The 12,227-nt window shown below is 40.7% G+C and overlaps 1 protein-coding gene and 1 pseudogene across 1 annotated transcript in view; one reads left to right on the top strand and one right to left on the bottom strand.

Moving 5' to 3' along the window:
- The window catches only part of LOC134003428 (peroxiredoxin-like 2A), a 283,623-nt gene that overhangs the window by 70,201 nt on the left and 201,195 nt on the right, over window positions 1-12,227 (top strand). The gene's annotated exons all lie outside the window — the stretch shown is intronic.
- LOC134003155 (poly [ADP-ribose] polymerase tankyrase-2-like) overlaps window positions 8,907-12,227 on the bottom strand; it is a 12,861-nt pseudogene continuing 9,540 nt past the window's right edge.

Here is a 12,227-nt window from a genome sequence, read left to right as displayed (position 1 = left end):
TTTGGACATTCCCATAAACAATAGTATAGGGTCCTATGTTAAAGCAAGGCAGCTTTATTTACATAGTGCATTTCATACCCAATGTGCTTTACATAAAACAAACATTTAACAGTAAGAATTGGAAACAAAATGTGGTCCTGTCTCACTCTGGCATTAACCTGCTTCTTGGGTGAACAGATGAGACATCGCTGTTCATACTTGTCTCAAGCTGACTACTTGTGTACAGATTTTTGTTGCTTCCTACATCACTTCCACAAATGGCCCTGCACACAGTACATCAGTCAACTGTCAGTTTCAGTGCTAGTATGGGATAAAAGATTAAACTCATATGGACAAATGTACTGGGCCACACGTCAATTAGTGACTTTGGGTGTAAAAAATCAAGCACCTAGCCATGCCGGAGATGCATTAGTGTTACAGATGTAATCCAAAATCACCTCAGCAAGTTGTTTCAGTGATTGGATCACACATGCCTCTGAGAGTATACGCTTGTTTTCAGTGCTGTCCACTTGTGATCAGATCTCCTGAGATGCATGTTAATGCCAGGTATATTACTAACAATGCAACAAGAGAAAAGTCACCCTAGAGGATAGTGTGTTAATGAATCAAGTAGGCTCACATATTCAAAGTATATTCACAATTGTGAAGTTAATGGGGCACCATGTCCTGATTCAGAGGAAATTAAAATCAGTCTTAAAACTGAAAGTCATGAACTCTGAATACTGGGACCCCCATCTTATACAGAATACAACTTGACTATGAAGTTAAATATTAAGGGATTAATGGGGAAACAGTAAGGATATGGTATAAGTAAATAGGTTATTTATAATGTATGTTTACAAGACTAACTACAGGCAATACAACTTGAATTTTTGAGTAGACCTTGCATCACTTGTGAGACAGAAGCATGGTAGATTATTTTTTCTACAGTATCTGTGGTGATGAAGGCTTGATGATGGGCAAACTTCCCCATAAAGAACCAAGGCATGTGAAACAGATCCGGTGTGATTCTCGGGTCTCCAGATGAAGTGTCCTGGTTCAACACTTTTTCCAAGATACTGAATCTAACGCTGAGAAGGACTAAGCTAAAAAAAAAAAGAGTATTAGAACAATGGATACTCAAATGTCAGCCGGCTCATCATTTGGCATCTTTGAAGACTTTCATCTTGGTTGAGAATTCCTTTCTGGACACTTCATGGCAATCACGGCTGACAAAGACAAAGAGTTAAAGCTTTTACAGTCTAGAGGGGCGAGTTTTGAAAGAAGAAGGATCCTTGGTGTTCTATTGATGGACTGCATTGACTGAAATAAAATTGGGTTCTCCCAACATTTATGACTTAAAAGACAGTTATGTAAGAGAAAAAGGGAGGATGGTTGATTAAGCTTGGTAACGAACATAACAGTCATTCATTCCAACTGTCCATTTTCCTCCCATGGCTGGTGCCTTTAGGTCAAAGGTCAATGACAGACGGACTGACGGATGGACAGACAGACTGAAAGATATAGATAGACAGATCTTTATTTTCATTGCATGTATACAATGAAACTAAGTTTGAGGTTGGGTAACAGTTCTTCCTCTATGATGAGAAACAGGTGATTCAGCCTCTGATTGGACTCCAGGTGTCATCAATGACTGTGATTGGAGCAGAGAGCATGCAGAGCTGCAATATAAGGAGCGAGCAGCCACATACAACTCACAGCTTCAAGCTTTAGGTCTGTATCCTCCTCCTGTCTGCTGCTGAAGCTGAACTACTGTTGTTTGTGTCAAACATGGTGCTTGGAGTCTCTTTAAGGTGAGTTAAATGTCTTTGATTTTCCTTTTGAAGATGATACAGCTGATGTTAGTAACTTCTCAGGCAGTTTAACCTTCATGCTGGAAATAACTTGCTTGTTAATACTGTTACAGGGTTTCTTGGATCTGTCTGCTGTTATTTAGCAGTGGTGCATGCTTTCCTGCAGCAGGAGGTAATGTTTGTTTCTTTGCCCCTTTCAGACAAAATAATCATGACATTATGATCCTCAAGCTGTCCAAGACTGTAAGATTCAAGATTAATCTTGTTTGTGACCCATCTCTCTCCTTCCAGACTACAAATATCCTGGATATCCCTACATGGCTCCTGTAGCCTATGATGGTTCATCTGCTCCTGGATCCACCTCCATTCCCATCGTCCCCTACGGTGGTTCATCTGCTCCTGGATCCAGCTCCATTCCCATCGTCCCCTACGGTGGTGGATCTGCTCCTGGGTCCAGCTCCATTCCCATCGTCCCCTACGGTGGTGGATCTGCTCCTGGGTCCAGCTCCATTCCCATCGTCCCCTACGGTGGTGGATCTGCTCCTGGGTCCAGCTCCATTCCCATCGTCCCCTACGGTGGTGGATCTGCTCCAGGGTCCACCTCCATTCCCATCGTTCCCTACTCCGGTGCAGGTTACGTCAGCCCTCCTGTTGGAACTGGGAAGAAGACTCCCAGCTTCCCAGTGCAGCATCAGCCTGCTGCTGGCTCAAGCCCCATGTATGGATCTTCAGGCTTTGCATACCCTGCTGGGAACACAGGTACACACTTAAACTAGCTTTAGAACCATGACTGAGCTGTCTCGTTACCTTGCATTCCTAAGGGCCAAATTATGGTTTGGGTATTTTTATGTTCAGTTTTTATTCGAATTTCTGCTTTACTAAAGCATGCAAGAAATACACACTGAAGCTTTACTTGACTTTCATTTGCATCTAATTTTGCTTTTCCTTCAGGTTATCCAAGCAGAGACACAGCTGCTGGAGATCATGATATTCTTTTCCCTTATGGCTCAAGCTCCATGTATGGAGCTTCTTCAGGCTTTGCATACCCTGCTAGGAATACCGGTACAAACTTAAACTTGCATATAAATTAAACATGAAACTAGTTTAATGTGTTCTCTCCTTCCTGAAGCCCATATTATGGCTTGGGTGTTTACCTTCAGTTATAACTCTATTTAACTGACTTTCTATTTTTTTTTTTGTCTTCAGGCCAGCCAAGCAGAAACACAGCAGCTGGCTATAATGCTTTACCTTATAGAAGCCCCGTCAGTGGTAGCTCTCATCCTTGGGACCCTCAGCCTGAAGGAGCCATGGCTTCTCCTGGTTTCGCCACAGCTGGTGCAGCCTCTGACCTGAACGCTTGGCTAGAGGCTCGTCCTTTCATTGACTTGAGCTTCCTGGAATCTGCTCAGGGGATGCAGCTTAGCGGGAGTCAGGAGACTTCCCCTCCCATGCCTTCATCCTACATCGTCCAGTCCAGGAATGGCTATGTGCGAGACAGAGAGGCCTTCTCCCACAAGACTTACTCCCCTGAGTTTCCTGAACCACCAGTCATGAGGTCCAAAAGCATATCTGCACCAGGGATTTACTCCAAAGGAGGAAAGAAGGTTTAATGAGGTAAAACATTACAAACTGAAACTTGAGCTTATTTCAACTGTCTGGTGACTAACCCTTCTGTCTTGTTGCAGGGTAAACACATGTGGATGAATGTCTTTTAATAAAAACTTAACCATGACAAACTTGTGTGCCTGTCTTTTCCATACAGAATTTCAACACATAATGAAATTAAGGTTCTAAACTAACCATAGGTTTCTCTTAAGCACTGCCTATGACAGTGGGTTGTTTCAACAATATTTTTATTGAATTTTTCACTTACAGACATAAGTGAAACGTGACCACTGACTTGTCTCATAAATGACATTTCACATGTTCGACATATTTACAAAAGTAAATGGTAACGACTCAGCATCTCACAACAAAGTCAAGGTTGTGCACTCTGATTTGCAAGAAAGTCCAATAAGGGTTTCCACTTAAAATTCTTCTGGTTATATAAGTCAGTCTTTCCAGTACCACACAGGATGCCATTTCCTTCAGCCACACGTTTATTGAAGGTATATCTATTTCTTTTTCCAAGTTTGAGCTATCATTCTCCTGGCCTGCAGGAGTCCAAAATTCTATGTTTTGAGCTAACTTGTCTGGGTATACACAACTTTGCTTGGTGGGGCACTTTTACTCCTACAACCGTAGATATATTCACAACGACTTTCTCCCAGTACTTAATTTTGGACACTCCCATAAACAATGGTATAGGGTCCTAAGTTAAAGCAAGGCAGCTTTATTTATATAGTGCATTTCATACCCAATGTGCTTTACATAAAACAAACATTTAACAGTAAGAATTGAAAACAAAATGTGGTCCTGTCTCACTCTGGCATTAACCTGCTTCTTGGGTGAACAGATGAGACATCGCTGTTCATACTTGTCTCAAGCTGACTATTTGTGTACAGATTTTTGTTTCTTCCTACATCACTTCCACACAAGACAAATGGCCCTGCACACAGTACATCAGTCAACTGTCAGTTTCAGTGCTAGTATGGGATAAAAGATTAAACTAATATGGACAAACATACTGGGCCACTCGTCAATTAGTGACTTTGGATGTAAAAAATCAAGCACCTAGCCATGCTGGAGATGCATTCGTGTTAAAGATGTAATCCAAGATCACCTCAGCAAGTGGTTTCAGTGATTGGATCACACATGCCTCTGAGAGTATACGCTTGTTTTCAGTGGTGTCCAAACCATGAAGGAAAGCTGTAGTGAAAGGTGTATATACTGCCTCTAACCTTCTTAAACAGGATTCAGCTGTAAAGAAAGAGCACTTGTCTGAAAGCCCCTGAGGAAACTCTTGAGCTAGTTTATAAAGCTGCTTAATGGGAAACTTTTATGCTTTAATGTAGAAAATGTATGGCTTCATGAACTCATCTTACACAAGGTATTCTTCTTGGTTTTGGAAGCATTGGAACACAGCTAATTTAACCAATACTGTCATGACCCCTTTTATCTGGAGCCTACTGTTTTTTGTAATGGACCTGCAGATATGTCCAAAATGTTAAGTCAGAATGAACTGTGCTGCTTGATAGAAAAGCTGCATTGTTGCACCAACAAACGGGATCATCGGCACACTCGCAGGAAGTTATTACAATTAATCCTCTGTGGAACGTGAATATCTGCACCCAATTTCATGACAATCCATCCAATACTTCTGGACAGTCTGGACCAATCAGTTGGCATTCCCATCCATAGAGCCATGCAGCTGGTGTATCTGAAAATATTACAAAAAGCATTTGGTGACTGCTTTCAATGATAATGCTGTGAAAATGAATCAGTTTTTAAAACCCCAGACAACTAGTATAATGTTGCAGTTTGGTTAGAAAAGCAGACATCTGAACAGGTTAGCTCAGGTGAGGATTCTGACAATATGCAGCTGTTTCCAAAAGCAGAAAGCCGTCAGGATGGAATTTAAAATTTTAATTGTGCCTTGGGGATCTGAGTATGGTGAGTTCAGGATCTGACAGTGTGAGGCTGACTGAAGCTGGCATGTGTTCAAACAATCTGCGCTGCCGTCATTCAGACTGATGGGCCTGTTGGACCCAATCGGATGTCAATCGACTTCCAGACAGACGGTCCGTGGCTGTATGTGATGTCTGCAGATCGTGTCTGAAAGGAGCGAGGTCATTAAAAAGAGCCAATGTCATGTCTGTCTAGACTGTGTACCACTAGTCACTTGTGTCTCCCTGAAAAGATGAAGCCTGTTCCTGGAGTTTACTTTCTATATTTTAGCTTTAGAGGAGCAGAGTTTCCTCTACAGCAGCTGCAAACTGAATATTGTGAGCACAAAAAAAGGCTGTGTAAAGATTAAAAAGCATATTCTTCACATCCCCAGCTCTTTATTAATATTCACTACTGGGATATCTTTGCATGATTTCCAGTTAAACTCCTTATCTATCTTCTAATGGTCCTTTATGCAGCCGCTCAGTTCAGCCTCTGTCTATTAACAGGCGGTCTTAGCTCCTGTCTCTTTAAGCACCCCCCCCCCCCCCCCCCCCATGATGAGCCCACTCTGCTCTGATTGGTCGGCTTCAGGAAGCTTCTACATAAACTAACTATAGTAGCAGGATTTCATTTGTCCTTTACTGCAAATGTTCAACTCCTCAAATCACATCCGTAAATGTTGAAGCTGAATCACATCTGAGATATGAGTGGAAACACCTTAGCAACCAAGGCTATGGACATTTCTGAGCATGTGCAAACTATCTCGCATCATTACAAGGAAGTGGCAGAGGTAGTAACATTACACACACTGGCAGTATTTTAACACATTCCCCTCAAGTTTTTGGACTTTTCACCATTTACAAAAAATATTAAAAATGGCTCCCCATCAGGTTTTTATTTTTTAAAAGGAACCATATTGTGAGTCTTACTCTCCTGTCGGTCCAGCACCTTTTAGCCTCAGCTTTAATTTAAGCTTAATGCACATACAAACAAATCATAAAATCAGAGGCCGAATCATTAAGAAGTTATTTATTTCCTCCGGAGTGTCTGCCGCTGTGCAGCTAACAGCATCGTGATGCAGCCGATTAACAACTAACTGGACACTAATGAACAGATTCAACAGCTCAGTTTCACACATCTGAACCAGTCTAGGGGAACTTGTTAAAATGTATAAACCGCCCAGCTTCACTATCAAATACCAACATGGCAAAACAGCGAAAAAGCAGCATCAGGTTTGTTAAAATGTACATTTAGTATTTTTGTTGGTTTTATATCATTTGAAATGACATTTGCACCATTTTTTACCAAAAGTAAGACTGAATGCTTTTACTCTACTGTACTACAGTCTGAGGTATTTGTACTCTACTGTAGTACAGTCTGAGGTATTTGTACTCTACTGTGCTACAGTTAGAGGTACTTGTACTTTACTGTAGTACAGTTTGAGGTACTTGTACTCTACTGTAGTATTTCCATGTGATGCTACTTTCTACATCTCAGAGGGAAATATTGTACTTTCTACTCCACTACATTTATTTGACAGCTTTAGTTACTTTTCAGATGCAGATTTGACACAATGGAAAATATAACAAGCTTTATAAATACAACACATTGTTAAAGATGAAACCAGACAGCAGTGTGTAGTCGGCTCACATCTCAGATGTCTATGAGTTGTTAACAGCTCCACCAAATAGTGATTTTTCCCTCTAAACTTCTCACATGCTTTCATTTCAATAAATGTTCCAATTGCCCAATATTTCAGCAAAAGTATCAGAACTTTGTTTTTTCTTCTTTCTCCTCAACAACCACGAAAACTGTTTGAATTTACCAGAGATGTCAGATACTCAGACGGTAGTTATGAACACCAAGTGAGATTTGTTTTAAGCTGTAATTCTGAGTGAAATATATCAGGAATGTTTGAGTACAGATCAAAGATTATTTTACTTTTATCGCTCTGCTAACAAGCTAATCCTGAACTGAAGCTCATTACTGGTGCAGTAGATGGATCCTTTGCAGTGGAAAAACCATATTTGTGCGTTTGTAAGCTAACAGTAAACATATTCAGGCTTTCTTGTGTTGTGATTGGCTGATCATCACACTGTTATCCAATCAGAGGCTGAATTTCATTAAGGCCGATTCAGACAACGTGAACTCAACTCAAGAGATATCAACCCACAGTATAAATATTAATAAACTAACATGCTTGTACAAAAAAAAAATGTATACACAACATCTTTGTAAAATACAAGTAATACTTCACCTCGTTAGGGCGTTGCCAGGCAACACATAGAGTTGTTTTTGGAAATGTTTGTCAGGACAGACTGAGCAAGCGTTGGCTCTTCAGAAAAGGATGAATCATTTTCAGCAACATCAGACAACAAAACACCCTGAAGAGGTTTTACGCTGAAGAGAGCAAACATCAAACTGCAATGTTGATCATCTTCAAGACAATTCTTCTGTCTTTGGGCCTCATTTACTAAGATCCCAAATAAAGGTACTGAATTGCATGCGCAGTGCAATAGATGCAAGTTTAGTTAGGGTGCATTTTGCAGGTGATCTACTAATAATAACTGCAAATAACAACAGGTGCAGACAGCAGCATTTAAATCAGGGTTTTGTGTCTTAATGGAGAGTTTTGACGAGCAGAAAGGTGATCACATGGAATTAGAGCTTCTAGTGGAAGAGATTAACAAACACATTGAGTTATAGTAAAGAAATATTACCAGAAAAAAAACCAACCTATATACATGGTCGCCAATAAATTTGGAATAAAATATATTTTACCTCTTTCCATGAAATGATTGTGACAATGTGATTTATTCTTGATAGATAAATAAAATAAATATTCTCAAAATTGTATTGATCAATCTCATTGCACCTGGTCAAAGGTGATTAGTGATGTGTATGAATAGAAAATAAAAAGAGGAATGTGTCTGAAAACTAAATTATTCCCACTCTATGGTCGACCGTGTACGAGAGTATTAGTGACAAAGTCAATGCTGTTAGTAAAACCAAAAATATGTGTTAGTAGATCAGCAGCACATTTTTTTGTGGGTGAGTTTGCAAACCTTTAGTAAATCAGACCCAAAGACTTATAAATATTTTAAAAGCATTCAGGGTAAATAAACATTTAAAAAAGGCATGTTGGTCAAACTTAAAACAAGGCTCCCTTCTCTGAAAATGTCACTTTCTTTTTGTCCCATTTGATGATTTGTTTTATCCGATGACTTCTGAACGTTGATGAAAGCGACACATCCTCTGGTGCAGAGCTGTACCCTGAATCACTGGACGATTATACGAGACGAAAGGACAAAACCGAACAGTCACATCACATCACATCATGATACAACCCGTCGTTAATAAAGTGCAAAAAACTAACAATAGAAAAAACAACCAAAAAACAGGCATCTGATAAAAAACCCTACATGTTTTTATACATTGTATAAATAAAGTTTGTGCATTCAGCAGTTAGTAAAGCAAACGCTCGACTGATGAACGTCGACGAGCACTCTTCTTCTGCATTTCTTTGTAATGTCCTCAACCCTTTCTTCATCCTCCTCCTCTTCCTCATCCGTCTGCTTCAGGCTTCATGATCTGGTAGGTGATCAGATACTCTGGGTAGGCCTGTGGGCAGCAGAGAGGCTGTGAGCGTGTGAACGGGTCTGTATAAAACGTTCAGTTAGAAAATAAAAACTGACAATAATGATGATTAGTTAGTGACCAAAATCTTGATTTGCTGCTCACTATAAACTGAACTGTGTAGTTTATTATAAAGGTGTTAGGAAGTTTTGGTCTGTATCTTTAGATGATATAATGAGATTAAACAAGCCCGGCTGGAGGATAGTGTCTGGTTACCATGGAGACGACAGAGACCTTTTGCCGAAGCTTACATTGAAAAACATCATGACTCTAAATGTTGAGCTACACTTGTTGAAATTTGTGTTAAAATTTTAACATTTTGGAGCTAAAGGTTTATCGTGTTATATAATTGTCTTAATTAGAAGAGCAGAGTCATTACGGGGCAGCTCTGTGTGACACTTTAACCATAGTCATATTCTAATTCAACATGGTCTTTACACTAAAATACTGTCAAATCAACTTGTGATCTTTTGAGATGCATTCAGTCACATATTAAACCTCCCTGCAGCATCTCTGCCACTATCTTTGCACTTTTAGGGGAAAAAAGACTGAAAGACAGAAAAATGTGATGATAATAAGGACGGAGCTCAGTGAAGTGCAGCCGGCAGCTGTTATAATGTTCCTCTTAATCTTTTCAGTCCCGCTGCCTTTAAATACGACCACAGCATCTAATTTCAACACACTAAAAAATGCCGCTGATTGCTTGAGTGGACATCTATTCACGCCGGATTGTTGAAGTGCCACTTCTGTGCAAGCTTATCGTTTTCTGCAGAAAAGACATTACACGTCCAATCGTCTGAGCTCGAGCGGCGCTGCCCACTTATACATCCTGCTGCTTTATGTAGGAGGCGACTCTGAGGAGGCGACGCTCTGCCTTCACAGGAAAACTGACGCTAACCTGACGGCTGCAGGAGCCAAAGGTCCAGACGGAGCTTCAGATTGCCTGTCGACATAAATGATACCTCAGTGTTTCCACACATGGAGGTTATTTAATTTTGTCTTTATAATGACAAAATAAAGTAAGTAATGCTCTTTTTTTGCAGGAATGTGTCATTAAAATCAAATGAGCCCTTGCAGGTCTAACGTCGACCGTTGTGCTGTAGTCGTTTTTGTTTGTTTTTAATTGAAAAATAATGAAGACTCGAGCTGTGTAGTCTAGTGTGAAGGCTTCAATAACAGCTGCTGGAAAGCAATTCTCACTTTCAGCCACTAGGAGGAGCTCTAAGCTTCTTGTATTGAAGTAGAACCTGAAACACAGAGTGAATGTTTACTGCTGCCCTCGGCTACTTTGGCTCGGTAGTAAGTTATCCTGCTAGCTAGCTGACTGGAGGGAACATGATGCAGACGAAGACACACACAAGTCCAGCGTGGTTTAAAAGCTTCCAGAAAGTAAAGGATAATGTAAAGGATAATGTTGTAATATGATTTAATTACAGTTATTGCCATTTTTTCCAATTGTTTCCAATTATTAAGATGCTGTCAATCAATCAGTTGAACAATCAGATGTCGAAGTTGTTTTAAAGTAATTATTGGAAACAAAGAAGAGAAGAAAAGATCTGACAGGGAAGTCATTTCAACACTGCTGAGTTTAAATAACAAATGACACAAAAACACAACAAAGCCCATTAAAAAATGAAATGAAAGCCTATTAATAAATGTGTAAAGTTGCTGACCTGCTCTCCTCTGTAGATGACATACTCGGCCAGCGAGAGGCCGTTAACGCTCGGCCTGCCGGTCACAGAGTGGTGACCCGGCGGCGAGTGAGCCATCTTCATAGCGCTGAACTGCAGGAAGGATTTACCCAGAGTGACCCTGCAGAACAACAGGTGCCTGCGAGGGACAAAACACAGAGAGAAAATAATTACAGTACTCAAAATGCCCAGCAGAGGGAGAAACTAAATAGTTTGTGTACAACAATAGACTGTATTTAAGAAATGGACGTAGCATCTGTGACGTCACCCATTGGTTTGTGGACTGCTGCTCGGAGGCCAATAGTATCAGATCTGAGCAGCGCCATCTTGAACATTTCAGGTGCATGTCGCGAAAAAAAGAACACAGATTCTACTTATATGGGCATCAGGAGGAGCATGAGGACGGAGCGGGGGAGGTTGCGAGGGCTGGATCTACCAAAGTCTACACCGGCAACCTGGTGATGCTAACCAAGTTAGCTGTTACGACTATAACCCCAAAACTCCGGAGAAAACTGTCGGTGTGAAACAAGTTTACGGCTATTTCCTGTAGTCTATCTGTCCGCCCTCCTGAACCTGTGAACCAATCAACCTGTCAATCACCACGTAGCCACGCCCTAATGCATACCCTGCTTTATCATCACATATAAAATCAGGGAGGCCAAAATGTCCCAAATGAACATCATACTGCATTGAAGAAGGCTTTAAACTAGCGATTGAGACCATAAACACATTTTGAAAACGTTTACTGAGGTTAGAAATCAAGTGAGAAGTTGGTGAATTCTCCATTGACTTGTATAGAGACGGAAGTCCTTTTGACACCAAAACGGTCGCCCCCTGGTGGCCTTTTGATAGAATGCAGTTTTTAGTTACTTCCGCGTTGGCATCATTTCAAAGGACCGGAACTCCCCGCCTGGCCACAACATTATAATCCCAGTCAAAGTATATCCTTTAATTATATATAATTATACCTGTGGCAGACGTAACAGGAGCGGTCTTTGTGCAGCGGGCATCCCGTCCCTCCTCCGATCCCGTAAACGTACTGGTTGCTCTTTGACGAGTTCTCGGCGAAATAGATCCCCGCGCCGAACATCCCGCCGATGTAGGCGTGACGCTCGTCAAAACCTTTATGGATGATGGCGTTAACGAACGGGGAGCCTGCGAGTGAACGGACAGACTACGATCAATAGAAGTACTTTTTGCCTTTAGTTGGTAGAATTTGTTATTCTCTTCTTTTATGTGAGAGTTTGTCTTTCGTCCTTGTGAAGGTCTACTTAAAAAGTACTAATACTACAACTTACACTACTTAATCATATAACTGTTACTACTACAAGTGCTAACACTGCTACTACTATAACTATAATTACTACTGCAATCACTGAACCATCTATTATAACTGCAACTACTACTATTACTAACCCTAACCCTACTACTACCAGTACTACTACTACCAGTACTACTACTACCAGTACTACTAGTACTACTACTACTACTACTACCAGTACTTCTACTACTGCTTCTACTACTACTACTACTTCTACTACTACTACTACTACTACTA

Source organism: Scomber scombrus, chromosome 21 (assembly GCF_963691925.1).
Source record: "Scomber scombrus chromosome 21, fScoSco1.1, whole genome shotgun sequence".
NCBI classification, from domain to species: domain Eukaryota; kingdom Metazoa; phylum Chordata; class Actinopteri; order Scombriformes; family Scombridae; genus Scomber; species Scomber scombrus.
Note: the sequence above shows the minus strand (reverse complement) of the source record. Positions and strands in the feature narration are given on the sequence as shown.